Source organism: Oxyura jamaicensis, chromosome 3 (assembly GCF_011077185.1).
Source record: "Oxyura jamaicensis isolate SHBP4307 breed ruddy duck chromosome 3, BPBGC_Ojam_1.0, whole genome shotgun sequence".
Taxonomy (NCBI): Eukaryota; Metazoa; Chordata; class Aves; order Anseriformes; family Anatidae; genus Oxyura; species Oxyura jamaicensis.
In genome coordinates this window covers 13083911-13103755 of record NC_048895.1, presented here as the reverse complement: position 1 = coordinate 13103755, position 19845 = coordinate 13083911, and the positions used below count along the sequence as shown (strand labels likewise).

The following is a 19845-nucleotide window of genomic DNA, read 5'->3' as shown; positions in this document are numbered from 1 at the left end:
TATGTTACCTGAGGTTTTGCAAATTCTCACGTGGTCTGAAGCTTTGCAACTAAACCGTGGTGAACTGTATTACTTCAAGTGTCTAAACATTGAAGATTTATGTAATACTGAGAACACCATTACTTAGCAGCTCCAAGGTCAGAGAAAGCTTGGTAGAAGTTTGGGAAATAGGTTATTTTGGCAGGCTTTTGAGAAGTATAACTTTTGGGCACAATGAAACATCCCGTATATGACAGGGAAGAAGCAGATAAGGATGCAAAAATATTTTTTTTTTTTTCTTCTTTAAGGGAACTATGAAGGCAAATTTGACAGTTCCATTGCCAGATTGTGCTTATTTTGTGCAGCATTTGCTGTTTGCTAATCTTCACTTCAAGCTTTATCCTCGATAACTTCATTTCACTGTGTCTTTTTGTTTCCTTTAAGGAGCAAAACATGAAGACCAAACTTGCCTCCTCTTACTTGTTGGAAAAATAAGCTTTTGCAGCTATGAGTTTTGAAAAAATTAACTCATTAATACAGCAGAAACAGCAGAAAACCGCTGTTTTAAAATAAAATTGAATAACCTAACGAGAAACCCATTTGTAGCCTGAAATTTAGTTAAAAAAATTAAATGCCACTTTTTTGGGGCTAGGTTTTCAGCTAGTGTAAACTGCTCCCTCATAGTCAAAATTAAAAAATTAGCAGGACCCCAAAATCTCTGTCTCTGCATAAACCCATATAATGTTGTTATGCTGAATTTCTAAACTAATTTTGTCATTTTTATCATTAGTGAAAAAAAATACTCTATACATGCATAAATACATACATATATGCACAGAAAGATAGACGATTTTGAGAGAATAAATTAATTTCTCTGTGGTTTTATTGTTGTTGCACAAAACCTATGTATCCTAGGAGATAAGAAGATTGTCTCTCATGACTGGATTTTTACAAAATAGTGTTGGGATAAATAGCCATTATCTTAAAGAGTAAAAACATGGAAATAAAAATGAGCATTTCAAAGTCCTCTGAAAGTGTGGGCTATTTTAGCTATGGAATTTGCAGCATTCAGCTACTTCACAGTCATTAGTGTTTTTGTCCTTGAACAGCTCTGGGAATTAAGAGACAACTACTCGGTGTGCTAGTGCACTGTAAGGCATGGAGAAACAAAACACACAAATTTCAGACATATGTAAATACTCAACTCCCAATCTACCTGGGCCTATGAGATCAGGGCCCTGTTTGCTACGTGTCTCGTACAAGAGAGGGCTGACCTCCCCTGGTAATCCACTTTTGAAGGCATTGGGATCTATCAGTGCTGGCCACATTTAAGGTACCACTTCATGAGTACAGGAGCAAGACATTCCAAAATGTCAGATGTCAAAGAACTGGGGCAGAAGGCTGGCTTGGCTGAGCAGGGGTCTTTCTCTAGAGCTTTCAATTATTTTTCAATGGTCTTGGGAATCTGGAGAGCTCCCAGTCAACTGGAAACAGGAAAATGCTGTCCCGGTTTTCAAGAAGGGCAAGAAAGAAGACCATAATTGTAGGCCTGTTAGTCTCATTTCAATGCCTGGTAAAATTATGAAGATTATTCTGGGAGTTATTGAAAAACACCTGAAAGACAATGCAGACATTGGTCACAGTCAACGTGGGTGTAGGAGAGAAAAGTCCTGCTTAACTAACTTAATTTCCTTTTATGACAAGGTCACCCATCTAATTGACCAAGGGAAGCCAGTAATCTTTTTGGTTTTCACAAAATCTTTTGATACATCTTCTCACAGTAGTCTTCTAAACAAAATGTCCAGCATACAGGTAGACAAAAAAAATAATGAAATGGGTGAACAATGCCCTGATGGGTTGGGCTCAAAGTGTTACAATAAATGGGGTTACATCAGGCTGGTGTCCAGTCACTAGTGGGGTTCCCCAAGGCTCCATTTTAGGGCCAGTTCTTTTTCATGTTTTCATAAATTGGGACTTGAAGTTATACTAGGTAAGTTTGCAGACAACACTAAATTGGGAGGAGCTGTTGACTCTGTCGAGGCCTTCTAGAGACATCTTGACAAATTAGAGGGCTGGGCAATCACCAACCACATGAAGTTTAACAAGAGCAAGTGCCAGATTCTGCACCTGGGATGGAGCAATCCTGGCTATATGTACAGACAGGGGATGAGAGGCTGGAGAGCAGCTCTTTGGAAAGGGATCTGGGGGGTTCTGGTTAATGGCAAGTTCAATGTGAGTCAACAGTGTGCCCTGGAAGCCAAAAGGGCCAACAGTGCCCTGGGATGCGCCAAGCATGTCATTGCTAGCTGGTCAAGGGAAGTGGTTGTCCCACTCTGCTCTGCACTGGGGTGGCCTCCCCTTGAGTACTGTGTGCAGTTTTTGGTGTCACAGCATAAGAAAATCATAAAACTGTTAGGGAGTGTCCAAAGGAAGGCTATGAAGATGTTGAAGGGTCTAGACGGCAAGATGTATGAGAAGCAGCTGATGTCCCTTTGTGTGTTCAGCCCATAGCAGGCCAAGGGGAGGCCTCATGGCGGCCTGCAGCTCCCTCATGAGGGGAGCAGAGGGACAGGTGCTGAGCTCTGCTCTCTGGGGACAGTGACAGGACCCGAGGGAACGGCATGGAGCTGGGACAGGGGAGGGTCAGGATGGATGTTAGGAAAAGGTTCTGCACCAAGATGGTGGTCAGGCTCCCCAGGAAAGTGGTCATAGCACCTAGCCTGCTGGAGCTCAAATGCATTTGGACAGTGCTCTCAGACATAGTGTTTGATTTTTGGGTGATCCTATGTTGAGCCAGGAGCTGGACTTGATCCTTGTGGGTCCCTTCCAATTCAGGATATACTATGGTTCTATGATACACACTTACATGGAGCAAAATATTTCTTGCCTGGCACTTGTATCCCACAAGGATCATGGTTCGAGTGTTTGGCTGTCAGAGCTCCATACTGGTGCATTCAATGCTCTCTTGCTGATGCATCAGCAACAGTGGAGGAAACCAACAGACACAAAGGAATAAAGAAAAAAATTGAATTCTGAAGAAACAAACGAGTTATAGAAAGAAGTAGAAGATGATGATGTTTCAGGTCCTGCTTGTGTTTGAGCTTTTGAAATTCATAAGGACTCAACTGACACTCTACAAACAAAAGTACATTTCCCTTCACTCAATTTTTAAATTCTCCAGAGGTAAAAAATGTTGCAAACAGACAGTTCTTGGTATTAGTTCTATTGTACATGGTGAATGCATATAGCACTCCCACGCTTGTGCAGAAAAATTGAATAGTCAAAGCAGAATCTAGTTATACATTCCAGATATATCTACTGTTCAGTTCAATATATTCATTACCTGGTATTGTTCCATCGCTGCTTTCATCAATATACATGAACAGAGCAATATACAATAAAGGTAGATTGGTATTCATATGGTTATGTAGATTTGATAACTCCCTAAGTAAACTGTCAGTGGAAGTTGTGTGGAAGGGATGAGTTTCCACATTTCTCAGCAGATGGGGTACAAGTATTGTGAAGGCTGGCCCCATTCTTAGGAAAAGCTGTAAATCTGCTTTAGCTGCTAATCTGACTCATGGGTTTGGGTCTAAAAAGGGAAGTTAGAAATGGAGACGCTGAGTTGCCTTGTTCATTGAACTGTGGGAGATAGCTATTCAGGCAACCTGTCCCACATGTGGGTTTCAAAGCAAACCCAGGAAGAGCAGTGCTTGCTGCTGGCCACACAGCTCTTCTAGCCACAAACATTTTGTGCAGTTTTGGACATGAGTTGAGACTCGAAAGAAGTCCTGAATCTTGGGGGACATCAAGGCTGGTGACCTCCTGGAGAAGAAACAATTATCATGAGGGATTTGGTGCTTATAGAGAACTGTGCCTGTCCCCTGTGTGGAGTTTGGTCATCAAAAAAAAAATTGCAAAAATCTATGTACTAAAGGGGCACTGAAATAGCTTGCTAGTGAATCACAAAGGAAAAACTCCAGGACAAGATTGCGGCCCCTAACTGGTCTTGGTTGAAAGGTGTATGTGGGGATTGTGGGCTGACTGGTGTTACATATTTTAAAGGTGCTGATGTGGCTACAGCACCACTTTGGTGGCATGGCAGAGGGCCATGTGGTAAATGTTGGAAGACTGTAAGTAGAGGTGAGACAGATAATCTACTGGATTTATTTTTGGCCTTTCACAGGTCTAGAGCAGCAACAGCAAAATGTAAGCCCAGAGTGATTGGGAAGAATTGCTCTGAGTTTGATTGGTTCAAAGAATGAAGTAGGTGGGATGGGATGGGATATATTCCTTGTTTAAGACAGGGCCAATTACAATATTAGCTCATGTTGTTCAAAAGAGCAAATGAAGCTTTAATGTCACCAGGAATGGAGAATTCACAGCCTGTCTGGTCCTTGTCCCAGTGCTGCATCTGTCTTGTGGGGAAGAGTTTTTTTCCTATATCTTAATGGGACCATGAGTCCGCTGCATCAATTTCATCTTTGCTATAACCCCCACTAGGTAGCTGTAGATGGCAACATCTCCCCTTCTACAAGCCAAAAAATAAAATACACACACACACACACAAAAAAAAAAACAAACAAACAAACAAAAAACCAACAACAACAAAAAAACAGCTCCCCTAGCCTACCTTCATACACCATCTTGGTGGTCTTTGCTGGCCTATCTCCAGTGTGTCTATTTCTATTGTGTACTAGGGAGCCCCATACAGCATTCCAGATGAGGCTGGAGAAGTAATACCGTTCATCTCCAGCCACAGCACAGCCCTTTTGCACCAGCACATCTTGACATGCACACACATCTTTGCCTTGCGAGCAGTTAGAGATGGATGCAGATGGTCTATCCTGCTGTTTCTCCAGCCTAGGTATTGTCCTGGCTGTTTTATAGCAGATATTTCTGAATGAAAAGGTGCATGCAGAGCTCACAATGGGAAGAACAACAAAGACATCTCCCAGACAAAGTCTAGCATTTCAGTTTCTTCCACTCCAGCTGTGGGTTGCCTGCACTGATCCTTGCTGGAGCTGTGCTATATAATAACATGTATTATTTTTTATATTTTGTAGTGGGGAAAGAAAGGAAAGCACAATGGTAACTTCACAGGGCTTTGAGTGATGAATGAGGGGGAAGCGGGTAAAAATCCATTTGACATTTGGGCAGTCGTCCAGAATGTTTAGATTATCCACCGACCTCTATTCATTAAGGAAATAGCTCCAGCTAAATAAAGCTACTGATCAGCATTCAGAGAGCCAGGCTCAGGGCAGAGGAGACAGCATAAGAACCGATGGATAGGAGTGGTGCTGGCCTGAGACACAGACCTCTGCATTGAGAATGGGCAACACTTTCTTCTGCTCCTTCCCCAGTTCTTGTTGCTGCTTCAAAGCATCTTTCCAAGGTCAAAAGATGACAAGGTGACCTGCAAGACATCTTTAGAGACCCTCGATGTGCAGAGAGGAGGCAGAGGAATAGAAGCACACTGTTGTACTAACAGTGCAGGAGAAGCCACTGCCTCATGGTGCTGTGGATAAGGAAAGTCTCCCCTAGACCTGTGGAAAGGCCTGGCCTCAAGTAGCTCTCCTCCAAGGTCAGTATCAGGATTTACCATCAGAAACATCTCATTACACTTGTCTCACCTCTGCTTCAGCCTCTGTTTTAAAGGACTGATACCTAGAACTTCAATGGGCTCCTGCAGAATCTAGCTTGCTCAGGACTGAGGCAAATTGGAGCCACTTCTGCTAGGCTACCTATAACCAGAGACATAGCTTGGACATGCTGGCATTACTCATGTGTAGTCTGCCTGTCTGACAGCTCTTGCCTACACGTGCAGGAATGCTGCTGCATCCCTGGTATTTGATGGCTCTGCTTTAGGAACCAAAGTTAGATGGTTTAATGGAGCAGGGTTATCTACAGCCCTGATTTACCGCTGAGGTAATGAAACAAGTGCCCGTCCCTGGGTTCTGTGGGGAGGTGGTAGCAAAGCTAAAGATAAACCTGCATCTCCTACTATTTCTCATATAGTCTACAAGAGATCTCTGAATGGGGCCCTCAAAACATGAGATCATCCTTTCACTTTTGGCTAATGACAAAGGCAATTGTCTTTTTGGGACAGAAGGGTTGGCAGCACAGGGGAATACAGTCTTGATGAGTAGAGATAGCCCTTCTTTTGCTGGTGAGAGCTGTGTGAGCTGTGATAAACACCTGGAACCTCTGAGACAGTTTATTCTGGAGGGCGGAGTAATCCTGCAGACTTGACAAGAGATATCCCTGACCCTGAGTTTTGGTGGCAGCATGTGTTAGCACATGCCAAATTCATGTCAAACTTTTGCAAAACCTTGTTGTGTAGGTTTGAACTACAGCGTTTTGCAAAGCCAGCATTGTGTATTTCAGTTTGCAATGTTGAAATAGGATGTGCTAGGCAATGGAAGAGATCTATGTTCCCTGATATAATTTGGTGCATTGGATACCGTCCAGGATGTTGAAAGGATCAAGTGCCTTGTGGAGTTTAATGGAATGGGACAGAAAAGTAAACAGATAATCACACAGGACAGAAAAACAGAAGAGAAAAAGCTGCTGTTCCAAAAGCTTAACAGGAGCCTGAGCCTGAAGCAGAACTGGGGTATCACTGAGCTTGAACAGGGCAACTTCCCACCAGCGAGTGGAAAGTCCGTTGTCCTTCCTAAAGAAGGGTTTTCAGCACACATATCAGCTCTTAGATGAGTATTTGAGTTTTTCCTGACATTGTTCTCTTTTCAGACAGCTTGTGGATGGGCTCTCTCTCTCTCTCTCTCTTTTTTTTTTTTTTTCTTTCCCTTTTTTTATGCCAGTATTACTCCACTCCCCATGTGCCATTGCTGCTTGCTCACAGCCCAGAGTCCTGTCTCAATGACTCTTTGGACTGGAGGAGGTGTTTGTCCAGCAGCAGGATCGGAACTCTCTGAAATCTGCCTGTGCTTCAGGAAAGGTTGTACCAAGTTTGGCTGTGTTTTACAGGAAGGGTCTCCCCCTCCCCCCTCCCCCCCCTTTTTTTTTTACTCCTAAAATGGAAGAGTCAAGCCTTCTGTGTGTGTTTGGGGAGGCATGGACAGATTTTTACAAAGCTTTCAAATAGTCTGAAAGAGAGCAAAACAAGCTGCTTTTTTTTTTTTTTTTTTTTTTTTTTTGAAAACTGACAAAAAAGAGTAGGAGCTCATACAGTCAATTGCATGACACTATTTCTACAGCATACTGTGCAATATGTAGATCACATCTAAAACTGGGTACGTTTCAGGAAAGACATAGAGATGGGAGGAATGGGATGGCTGCCTCATTCTGGATTCACATCTCGTCATCACGCTTTCTGTCTTTATTTTCTCCTGTATCTAGTCTTCTCACTACACCCTGGAGTGCCATTCATAGTCTCAGCCTCCACGACTGTTGCAGCGTGTTATAGTCCTTCCAGCCAGGAATTCGGCCTGCTGCAACTCGGAGAAAATCATCAGCAGGCAGCGTGGCTGCAGCTGGTGTGGTGGAAGGGGTCCGGTGGCAGCAGAGGATCTGGCTGAGCAGGGAGCTGCAGTTGCAGCTTGTGGTCTGTAGTGAGCTATGGAGATGTGAAGCAATCACATCACAGAAAGCAAGAGAGATGCCAGCTCCACAACCCAAGCATTGACAAAGACTACATCACTCACTGGGTCAGATGATTTTATAGCATCACAAGGCAATCAGAAAGGTGGGTCTCTGGCAAGCAGTGCTTCTTAGGTAGGTTTGGTGCATGCTATCTTCTCTTTGCAGCTTGTTTGCCTTTTCTTTGGCTTGACAAAATAGATCGGTGGCTTTCAGTAGTTCTGCAGGAGCATTTGCATGGTTCTGCAGAAAAGTAGATATTTACATTTCCTTCATGGCAAAACAAACCAGAAATCTGTCTTGCTCTGAAGATACGAGCGTTATTTTCTTTCTCTTCATAAATTCTGACAAGAACAAGGAGGACAGATCTGCAGTGCTAACACTTCTGTATTTTTCATTACAACCCTTGTCAGAGGAATGGATTCATGCAGTGCCATTTTCTGCTCTCATTACCTTCTTTGTCACAAGAATAAGTTTTTAATCCGTCATGTGCCCTGCTGGGGCTTGGTGGAGTGGCTGAGGACTCATACTTGCTGTGGTCTGTAATTTGCCTGGCCACAGACCACCTTCAGTTGCTGCCCCGTGGGGAGAGAGGAGCCCCAAAGAGCTGTCGAGTGCAGTGTCCAACATGTGGCATGGGGGTGAGGGAGGCTTTGAGCCTAAATCTAGGAGCTAGGAGGACATGAGCAGGGAATAAGCTGTTTGTGCTCTCTTCCACAGATGGCTCCCGGACTGTTATTTGAGATACTAACACCACGTGTGGCTCCTAAAAGTTGACAGCTGGAAGAGAACGGCCAGTGCCCTTTTCTCAGCTGGGCTTGTGTTTAGAAAGCTGATGTTCACTTATGAATTTGACTGCAGGTTGCTCTTCTTGTCCTGGTCAGGTGTCTTAGCCTTCATGTCTGCCATTCTTGTTCCCTACCCGCATAAACCAGGAAGGAAACCAATGCAGTGCTGAGCTCTGTAAGGGGTGATATAGCTGGGGAAACTGGGCAAAACTTTTCTTGTTGCTCGTGTCGTGGAGGGTATGTTTTTAATTACTTTAAAGGCTTTTGTGACAACATGATTTATTTTATGGTATTTTTTAATTTTGAGGAAAATTAATAAAGACATCCAAAACCATATCAGGTTTGACAGCATTACAGTAAACAAAAAATAAGTTTTGGGTCAGTTGCAAGCCAGTTTTAATTTCAAAGTCTTATTTCACTGTAATTCATCCCAGAACAGCCACAAAATTACAAGGCCAGAACCGAAACCTAATATTTCAACTGACATGATTTTTTTTTTCTCTCTCTCTTTTTTATTTTTTATCCACTGCTAACCCTAGGAGAGAAAAGAAGAATTTTTTTCAAAATAAAGCATCTATTTTTCTCAGCACTTCTTTTTACCAATGAGCGGAATGTTGCTTTTTTGTTTAGTGCTGTCACTGTAGTAATGGTAGTGATAGAGCCATTTATAATTGGACAGGTAGAAGAAGACCATGGAGATAATCAGCTTGCAGAAACCAAAGGAAAAAAAGAAGAGAATTGGAGTTTTCTGGAGAGGGAGAAAACGCTATCCAAACTAGGTCAGCCTGTGTCCTCAGCTCCTGTGCAAGAGATGAATCACACACTTGGATTCCAAAGCAAACCAACCCATAGAAAAATGTTTGTTTAACTCTGAATTGCCAAAGGGCATTTAACTGAGATTTAGCCTTTGCCAGCTAGAAGGAAACATGCCCTTCAAGCACATGATGCTTGCTGCTCCCCTCTCTGTGGGCTCAGCCCCACATAATGGCACGGAGTCCCTGGAAGCATGGCAGGGAAATGCAGGTGGTGAAGGTTTTCCGATCTGACTCTCTGGTTGTTCAACACCTTCCCCAGGGAGGAAGGGACATGGCTTATAGTTATTTTATAAGCAAGAAGGGGTGGTAAGGGCTGCCTGCTGAGGCCCAAACCATAAGCAGAGAGGAACCTGAGTGGAGAATGTAGAGGCAAGATCCCATCCTGCAGCATGGGAATCTCGGTACTGTTCCATGAACATAGCTGGTAATGAATATCGCCTCTCTCTGTTCCGGGAATAGAAAAGCCAACCGCACCATCTGGACTATTATGACACTGTGCATAGCTGTTTCCAAGCAAGTGCTGTTAAGCCAGACTACTTGCTCAGGCCTTCTCCCAGTAGTTTTGGTACCACCTGCTATAGTTTTATCCCACTGCTGAAAGCACACTTGCAGCGTGAATTGGCTGACATGAAGAAGCAATTTTGGTGTCTAAATATGTCTTTCAGTGTTTTCTGTAGGTACCTGTGGCATTGGCTGGGGTAAAGGAATTATGATAAGGGACTTCCATGAGAACCCCAGCCTTTGGAGTGGCACCTGGATGACGGGAGATCAAAGTTTTTTGATAAGAGATCTGCAGGGCCTTATGCATTGGACCCATGGTCACCTTCCCTTATCACACAGAGGAACTCATGGTCTGGAAAATGGATGTTCTTGAGAGTTTCTGGGAAATCCATGGAGAAGAACTTGCTTCTCCTTTTTCTCCCAGGATCATTCTCAGCTCTTGGTGCCCTTTCTAAGAACAGCCCCACAAAGGGGGTAAAGCAGAAATGCAGGAAAGAACAACAAGCATCCTAAACAGTCAGCATTGCAGGAAAGCTGGGACTCAGAAGATTCTCCCAGAGTCTACAATCCCAGCCTAACCCACTGTTTGTGACTTACTGCCTAGACCAGTGGTTTTATACCCCTTTTCCCAAAAGTGTGACATTTCTTTTAAAACATTAACCACCAGAACCACACTGTTTCTTGCTGATGTACAAAATATCCAATGCCATTCATCTCTAATTCATTTTTTTCCGAGCTCATTGCACGAGGGTGGCTCTTGTTTCTACTAGTGCCACTTACCTCTGAATCAACAACAGCCATTGATGAAAATGATCAAGATATAGCCAGTTCCTTCTTAGGATCTGAACCCACAGGTATGTAGCACAAGCACCACAGTACTGCAAAGTGCCCTGCACTTTCTCTGTGCTGCTCAGTGACAAGGTGATCTCCCCACTCCCATGAACACAATATTAATTGGTTCAGGTTCATAGTAAATGTTTAACATGAAAAGTCAAATCAGTTGTTTATCCAAATTACAAATAACAAATACTTTTTTTTTTTTGGCATGTCAGCATAATTATTTTCTCTCTATTTTTATGTAATTTTCTAAATGCCTTTTTAATTTTTTTTCCTGAAAATGTCATCTTTTTAAAAAAATCTCTTACTGGCTTCTACTTTAATCAAGTCATTTATCTGTTTCAAGAGTTAAACTAGAGACTTGACGTCAAAAGCTAACTTCAAATCCTTTTTTCTGTCATCAGGATGGCCTTGCACGCAAGCTTGTTCCTGACATCTTTGGCTGCTCTGTGTGGGAAGGCCATGGGTAAGAGCAGGCACTCCTCCAGCTGTGTATGTTAAGGTTAAAGCCTTAATCCCCAAGTGTGCTGCCCCATGGGCATGAGTATTGCTGCATAATTTCACTATGCATTTAATTTCCACGTGGCTCTCAGCAGGATATGAGTACTGGTGTTTTCTTCCTTCTTTCAGTCAAAACTGCAAAATTCTGGTGGGACCTGCCTTAATTCTAGTTTCTTGAGGATTAAAAGCTGTCACAGCCTGTGCTGGAGACATTCCCACAGCTTGGCAGATGGCCTCAGGAGACATTTTCTTCAGTCAAGCTGGTCACTCCTAGAGAAAACAACTTGTTTTATTGACCAGCACTGCACAGGGATAACTTGCTTAGGGCAAGGCTGGCTTCTGGGATCTCAAATGCATGAGCACGGCCAGGGAACAGAAATATGTGTTTAGACTCATATCAAAACGACAAACCTGTTCCTGGCCTCAATCTCTGGGGAGCTGTAAAATAAAGCAATGAGTTAGTAAAGATGAAGGGCAGTTTAGATTAGCTTGGTGTGATCTGCAACAGAAGTTATTGAGTCTGCTTCTGGACTGATATAAAATGGACCAGGCCATCAGGTCAACTTCTATGACACGGGTCATCTTCATACTCTCCGACACTCTCCAAACTCAGTTGTTGAACGTCTTATGTCCCTTGACTCTACATGATATTAAAACTTGTGCAAGGAACTGGCTGGGAGTTTAACAGGACGGCTGATGTGGGCGGGAACAGGCATGCAGACACAACATTTGCCACAAGTCCAGTAGAGCGGGTTGCTCAAATGCGGGTGGCTGTGCCTTTGCATGTTGCTGGGCCTCTGGAGAGGATTGGAGGCATGGCAAGCTGACCTTGGCTGCCTGTGAGGTGCCCACCAACAAGCTCTTTCTCTCCCTCTCCTCAAGAGAGGGAGAGAAAGTAAGACAAAAAAAGCTCATGGGTCAAGTTAAGGAAGGGGAGAAAGAAACATTAATATTTTGCACTTGGGTAGGTCTGGGAAGAAAACCTCATCTGCGTTCTGAGATGAGCCTGTAAGATGCAGTCAAAGACCATCAAATCACATCACATCTTGCAAGTCCACTATATGCTTAGTTTACATGGAGATGAATCCGTGGAGGGAGCAACAACCGTGAATTTCCAAGCCACACATACATCACACACACAGTGATTTTTTATTTTTTATTTTTATTTTTTTTAGGGAAAAAAAAGGAAAAAAAAAAAAAAAAAGAAAGCAGCAGGGCAACCTGGGTTACCCCAAGGCTCACAGTCTTCTATGCAATGTGTATGTCCATGGTGTGACTTGTCATCTTAGGCAGTTCTTGCAATTCTGCTCCCTTCTCTGGAAATGGCTTGGAAAGGAGATAAAACTACAGACAAGCTTGTACACAAGAACAAGATAACTAGCCTAGACCTCTTCAGCTAGGAAAAAATGGCTGAGGAAAGACAACGCAGAGATATGAAGAATGATGAATGGCAAGGTGAAGGCATAACTTGCATTTTTACTTCCAGTAAAACGCTTCCAGCCATTGTTTAGGGCAGAGTGAACACAAAGAGGTGGTTCTTCACTATGGTAATGCCTACATGGTGTACAACCACAGATTTTCTTGTTAAAAACCTTTCCAGAAGGAATTCTTAAAGGTAACCACACCTGGGAACTGTGCTGTGGCCTGGAGCAACAGCTTTGTTCTCCTCCAAGCTTGGCAGCTCAGACAAGTGAAAACAGAATACGGGCTCATATTAAAAAGTGAACATTTTAATTTATGCATCTGATTGATATTATGCTGTAATTAAATTATATTCCCATGGTGCATATAACATCAGGGTTGTAGTAATACAAATAATTAGTAATTAACTCTAATCAGATCAGTTAGCAAATGGCAGATTCCAGATGAATAATCTGTCCAAGGGTGTGTGTGGTGGGGAAAGCCACGGAAAAATGAAGAAAAGCTAATTTGTGCTGATGAATAAAGGAAGAAATGATAATAACAGGAAATTCATTTTCAAGAGAACCCCTTCTGACAAAGAAAACAAGAATACAATCCTAAAAGATCCCTCTAGGCAACAGTCATCATCCTACAGCTCAGCTCCCACAAGATGCTCCACTTTGACCTGTCACATCCTGCCTTGAGTCCCTCCCAAATGCTCATCCTTCTTCTTATCATGGTTCAGTACTGAAGTGAGTGAGGGGACTGCACAATAGCATGCACAGAGCTACACCTTCCACCAAGGGGACCTCCCTTAGCTGCCTCCCTGCTAACAGCTCCCTTGATGATAAAGTGATGCTGGCACTTCAAGGGTCCTCCTCAGCACACCAGTGGGAATTTGGGAATGGGTTCCTAACCAAGCTCTCCCAATAAGACCCAGGGAGCTGTGGTGCTGTAGAGGCAACTTTGAGCCACAGAAATGGCTGGGATAGGAGGGGTGCATGAATATGTGGTGGGAAGAGCAGTCTGAAAATACTCCTGGATGTGCAACTCAAGAGTGATTAACGCACAGGTCATATGAAAGGAAAGTATCCTGATGGTGCTACGGACACACAGAGCCCAACCTGAGCACACAGAGTCTCTCTCTCAAGGCTGCCTCTCTAGCCAGCAGAGAAACACAGCCCTCCAGCAAGTAATTCAGAGAATTAATCTCTTGCTCTGAATTGCCCTCAGGAGGCCCTGATTTCTCTCCATTAACTACTGCAGGAGTCAGCAGAGACAGGCTCTCCTAGGCTGAGGCTTGTTGCCAGGAATCCCTTTCCCTTAATGAGTCCAAGAGGAGTTAAGTGTACTGTTGCAGTACAGACCCCAGAGATACAGATGTGATCTTCATCTCAGCTCTAAGGATGCTGAACCAGCCCGTGAATAATATCAAAACTTAGCAAACTGTTGCAAGCGTTTGAAGTTCAGGGGCAGGTGAGATCCTGAAGCTAGGAGAAAGGCTGCTGTCTGCTGACCTTGAAGAGCTGGATCAGCTGAGGGTGTCCTGTCTAACCTTCAGAATCAGATTGATTTTGGGACTTGGTGGGAATGAGGGGCTTGGGCAGCATGGGCTGTGCAGAGGCAGTGCATCTCATTCTCCCAAGAAGAATTTCTCTACAAACCAATGAGGTACAAGAGATCTGGAAATTGGACTTCTTATGTGATAAGTAACACCACAATCTGAACACGTGTTTCAGGTTTTAAACAGAGCAAAATACTGCATTTTGGCAGTTCCCTTTAAAAAAATAAACAAACAAAATGTTTTTAATAATTTCAGTTTGGGTCTGTCAAACAAGGTTTCAATTAAAGAAAATTCAGGATGTGCTCTTGCCAGCTGGACTGCAGTTTGATCAGTATCAAATATTTTTGGAGACAAATAATTTCAAAATAAAATTGTCTGTGTTACATTTCTAAAAGGTCAGTGTGAAATATTCTGCCATTGTACAAGAGTTTTGTTTTTTTATTTTCTCAATTATAAAACGTCCTTGAAAATGACATCTTCCTCCAGCCAAGTTTTCTTTTTGATTGAATGGCATTTTCTGGTGGAGAATGTTCTAAGCAAACATAAAAATGATTAGAAAATGCGACCAGCTCTAATTGCTGGTGTGTGCCAAGAGTACACTGACAGGTCTTTTCTCAGAGGGAAGAAGGAAAAATGAGGTTGCCTGTTTTGTTTTTTCTTTCTTTAGTGGTTCAAGTCACTAGCTGCTCAAGAGTTACTGGGATGAGTTCACAGACAAAGCTCCAGAGATGGTCAAATGAACCAGTCAGCAAAACGAAATAATAAAGGAAGGTGAGAACAGGTTCATACCCATGCTTTAGAGACCTCTGCAACTTCCTTGAGACTCAGTTGCTTGCTGTGACCATCCAGCAGGATTTTTGCATGCATGCTACTTCCTTTATGTCTGTGGAGCTGTTGCATCTGTGTTCTTTCTGGTCTGCAGGATGGTTCACTTCCTTGGATAGGTTTTTATTCTGTCATGGCTGTAAGTTGCTCATAACCAAAGCACTCTAGTAACAGTGAAAGCTGTTGCTTCATGAATTTGTTTTTGAATGAAAATCCATATTACTTAGCCTGCATATTGGATCATTGAAGCACTTACTTATTTGTGATTAGTCTTGCCTCTTCAGCATGTCTCAAATTAGTAAAAAATAGCAAATATGTCAAGACTTGTAGATATTCTTAAAATATAACAGATAAAACAGTTCTAGTACAAAACTCAGAGAAGCAGCCCCAGTTCTGAATGTGAGTCAGTCAGGCTACCCCAGGTGCTCAAATTGTCTCAAGCAAAATACGAAGTTCTGTGCTGCACAAGAGAAGTGGGAGCTTGGACTGCAGTGACCAGACTGCCTGAAGAACTGTCCTGTCTTGGTAATGCAAAGCTGTGAGCAAAGCTACGCAGCCAGCAAAGAGCATCCTTTGTGCTGCACTGCTACAGAAAGCAGAGCAGGACTCTGAAAAGGCTGGGGTGCTTTAGACGAGAGAATTAACATTATTCTTGTCATCCTCTCTGTCTGATGCCTCTTGTCTTTTTGAAGTTGTCAGATGCCCAGGACTATCTACGTGGAATGCATCTTGCCCTGAAGAAGCCAGACACGTAATGAGGTGTCCTAGGTACTGTCTTTCTGCAAATACTCACCTCCTGGTTTTGTGTTGCTAACAGGTAAGTGCAACAAACTCTGAGTCCTACAGACTGCGTGTATTGTGGCCTGTTGTGCACTCTGAGAGAAGCTCTAACAGTGGCTGGGGCTTTTAGCAGCCTGAGTGTCGATTCTCTGACGTCTAATATTCAGTGTGCTTTCTTAGAGCTCTTTCCCATGGGGCAATGAATGGGTGTATTTCTTCTGTTGCAGTGGTTCTTCCCATGAAGTTTGTAGGCACTTCATTATATTAATGATGTTAAGTTTCATTGAAATTAGTTACTGAATTAAAAAGTCACCGCACACACATGCCTCTCAGCTGTGATGGGTGCATGGCAGCATGCCCAGAGAAGGTGGTTGTCGCTGCCACAGACTGGCAGGCTTGTGTCTGCCCCCAGCCTGTTTCATCCTCAGTGTACAGAGCTGCTCCCAGCAGTCTGTATGCCCTCATCTTGCTTCGGTCAGGGGCTCCTGCAAGCTCACCGTATGTTGGGTGTTGTGTGGAAGAAGGGGGAAATTCATCTCAGACTGACAGAGCAATAAAAAATGCTCAGGGCTAGCAAGATTCACAAATGAAGGCACCGAGAATCAATGGAGGTATCGGGGGTTACGAAATTCCGTCAGATGGCAGATGTAATGTGTAATTAGTCTCTGACCCAGCATATTATTTGCTGAGAGCCTCTCTGTTCCCTTGATCTCCAAGACTTTCACAAAGCCTTTTTTTTTTTTTTTTTTTTTTTTCCCCTCCCTTCTCAGTGAGTCTCCAGCACTCCCCATGCATCTTTTGAGCCTAATCCACAATGACATCCTACATTATAAGATTGAGTTGGAGCCTTCAGACCCTGAACTTTACAGGCTGATATTTTCCCTTGTAGTAAATTTAGCTATCACTACAACCTGCCATCCGGTAAGGATATCAATGACATTTCTTTGACACCTCCTGATTGAACCAATATGAGATGAAGGTCTCACCTCAGAAAGGGAGGGAAGCAATGAGGCACTGTAGTGTTTGTGGAAGGATTTCTCTCCTTCCTCTCTGGGATGGCAGAAATATTTCATAAACTAGACGGGAATTCCATGTGTCTGAATGCAGGAAGGTACCCCAAATGTGAGGTCTACCAGAAATAAAGTCTCCTTTAAGCCTGGAGAGAACATAAAAGGAGCAATGGCTTCTGAATAACAAATAAGTTTAGAGGGTAAGTTCAGGCTGAACTGAATGATGGGTAATTTAACTCAGTTTCAAAAATCTTCTTTGAAAAAGGAAAGCACCCAGAGTAATTTTCTTGGTGTCCCTCTGTAGACAAGAAAATTTCAAGCATCTATCTTTACCTGTCAGTACTTCCACCTATCTTCTTCCAGTTCATCATTCACAGCAGATGTATGATCCCTGCCTCTCCTCCTTGGTTGCACAACTCTTCCTTTCTCAAAGGAGGGGTTAGAAACAGAGAATAATAATCAGCAACAGGCAGACAACAATGAGTAATGATCTTGTGCAGAATACTATTTCAGCTCAATAACTACTGTCAGTATTTTATAGCCAATAATGGTAAGGCTCTAAACAGCAGGAGTCACTGCCATAGCAGTTTATGAAGATATTGCTCTATTTGGTTATGTTTTCACTATCCATATAGGTTTGTACACCGTGGCCTTGCTCAAAAGTACCGTCATCTGGGTAAGGCAGATGCACATACTGGTGTTTCTGCCAAATGAGCCTGAGCACACAATAGGAAGTTTATGCCAGGTTTATTCTGGCTGGGTGTAGACAGGTGGTACCCAGTCTGACACAGAGCTGATAGATGGAAAGATAATACAACAGCTTATTTTTGAATAGATCTTAAATGAGCAGAGTGTTTGGCAGCCCATGGTGTATGGTGGTTTGGAGCTGGTATTCAGAAAGCAAAGTCTGGTGGTGTGGTTTCAGTCAGAGTGTGTGTCATGCAGGCTGTTCTCTGTGAATAAAAGGCCATGGATCTCTTGTGGCTGCCCAGCTTCAAAGTGGCATTTCCAGCTCAAGCAACATGGGGTTTTGATTTCATTTGCACATGGACCCTCCTCACTTCTGCTGCTGAAAATGGCTAGAAATCCCCCCAAGGGTTTGTGAAAAAAACATTCCCTGGATTTGCCAGCATAAGGTTTTCCACAAAGATATAAAAGGTCATAGGCAGCCCAAAGTATCACTTTTACTTTTGGCTCTCGCTGTTCTTCTTGCTCAGATGTCTTACAAGAGCCCAAATCACCTACCTCTCAGCTCTTTCTAGTTGGGCCCACCAGGATGGCAGAGCTTTACACATCTCCCAGGCTGATGGGGAAAGAGGTATTGGTAGGCAGTAAAAATGGTTGGAAAAAAATATTTCCACAGTTGACATCTTCCATCTACAGATGGTGAGATATTTACAACACAACCAAAATGGGGGCGAGCCTCTCTTTCACAATTCAAAGAATATGCACATGCATGCCAACCTGAAAGGGTTCGATGTTCCCTGTGTGTGCGTGTGCACTGACTTCTTGTGAAACTCCATGTCTTTGTAGGGTCACCCACTCTCCTCCTCCAGCTCTGCAAGGAAGAACAAGCCCTTCTGCCAGGGTGGTCCCATAGCCGTGTTGGCCTGGGGCTGCTGGGCCAGGACACACCACAAACATTCAAGAATATTTCTTTCAGGTGCACAGTTAAAGCAGAGATAGCTCCTGAGGTCTGTCTCTGCAATGGGTTTCTTCAGTTACCCAGCTGGGTGGTCGTTTACAGCTGCCTCCTCAGTCCGGTGCAGTGAGGTGCTGTAGGCAGTGTTTTGGGAGCCAGTGTCGTGTATTACCTGTCTGGAAGGGGGACCACAGCAGCTGAAATGCTGTATCAGCTCCTCACGGCCTGCTGGAGACTAACCTAGATCAACCTAGACTAACGGCCTGCTGGAGACTAACCTAGATCAACCTAGATCTCCTGCTGGAAATCAACCTAGATGATTCTGTGATTCTTCCTTGTAATAGTATGAGACCTCGGGTGGGCTGTTGAGGAGCACGAAACAAACGGAGATACCCACATTAAGATGTACAAGACCAGCCAGTGTGCTGAAGCCTGCAAGACCCTGAAGGGCTGCTCTGAGGTTGGAATGCAGCTGAAGGTGGTATGTCCCATACTGGTACACACATGCATACACCCACATGCATGCCCCAAGTATTCGTGCTTGTTTTAGATGAAAGACAAATGGGAAGAGGCCCAGATGGAAATCTCTTCATTTAAGTTAAATAGTGTTTAAATCTCTTCATTTAAGTTGAATCAGTGTTTCCAGTTCTTGTCTTGGTTTGTTAGATAAGGGCTTTCCTAGCCTCAGCCAGTTTTCACTTAGACAAGATGTTACTCCAAGAATATGTCTGACATACACCCAGGCCTAGCATACATAACCCTGTAGTATCGTTCCAGCAACACTTCACTATACCCTTAAAAACAACCAAGAAAGAGACTTCCCACCCTTTGTGACTGGGAACAGTTTGAAATGTGACAAATTTTGAACCTAGATTTGTGGTCCCAGCCACCTGATCTCCAGGTGCGTGAGGTGAGGACTGCAACACACATGCCAGCTTGGTTTTTAAAGCCATGACGTACTGCTTTGGACTGTAGCTGGAAACCCTGTGCATCCTACTGGAAGAGTAAGGCGGCTGCAGATTGTGTCCTTGTCCATCCAAACCCTGAAACTGCCTATTGGTGAAAATCCAGAATGGAGACGCTAACTTGCCCACTCCCTAGTGCCTTCCTTCAAAGTGAAGGCCCTCTCCATGGCAGTTGCTAGAACAAAGAGTTGAAGGGGAAAAACAGCCACAGAACTGACTTTACCTTAGTAGCAAAACCTGGCCAAAAATCTGCATTTACTGGGCTTTTGCAGTGGCTGAGAACTGATGAAGATGAATAGAAGAACATTGCTGTTCTCCAAGTTTGATTTGAAGCTCAAAAAATCAATGCCAAAGAAAAACCACCAGTGACTGCAATAGGCTTTTGGGTCCAGATACAGTATGGGGTAGTCCCTATAGGTATTTTTCCAGGTAGGTGAACTCACACTTGTATTGTGGCAAGTTTCACTCAGTCTAATACTTCACATCCATCCAAAGAAAGTGTCACACGGAGCAAAAGCAGCTGTATACCATGTATTTTAATAAACTTTATAACCAGCAGAAAAATAGTTTTGAATGTGTTTGTTCTCCTCCTCCCTAAAAAAAAAAAAAAAAAAAAAAAAAAAAAAAAAAAAAAA

The 19845-nt window shown here is 43.4% G+C and overlaps 1 protein-coding gene across 1 annotated transcript in view; it reads right to left on the bottom strand.

The window, feature by feature from the left end:
• Window positions 1-16627: 16627 nt before the first annotated feature.
• Window positions 16628-19845, bottom strand: part of SYNDIG1 (synapse differentiation inducing 1) — a 76389-nt gene continuing 73171 nt past the window's right edge. Inside the window, exon 5 of the transcript XR_004749897.1 lies at window positions 16628-16641. The gene's annotated coding sequence lies outside the window, so the exon portion shown is untranslated. The remainder of the gene's footprint in view (window positions 16642-19845) is intronic.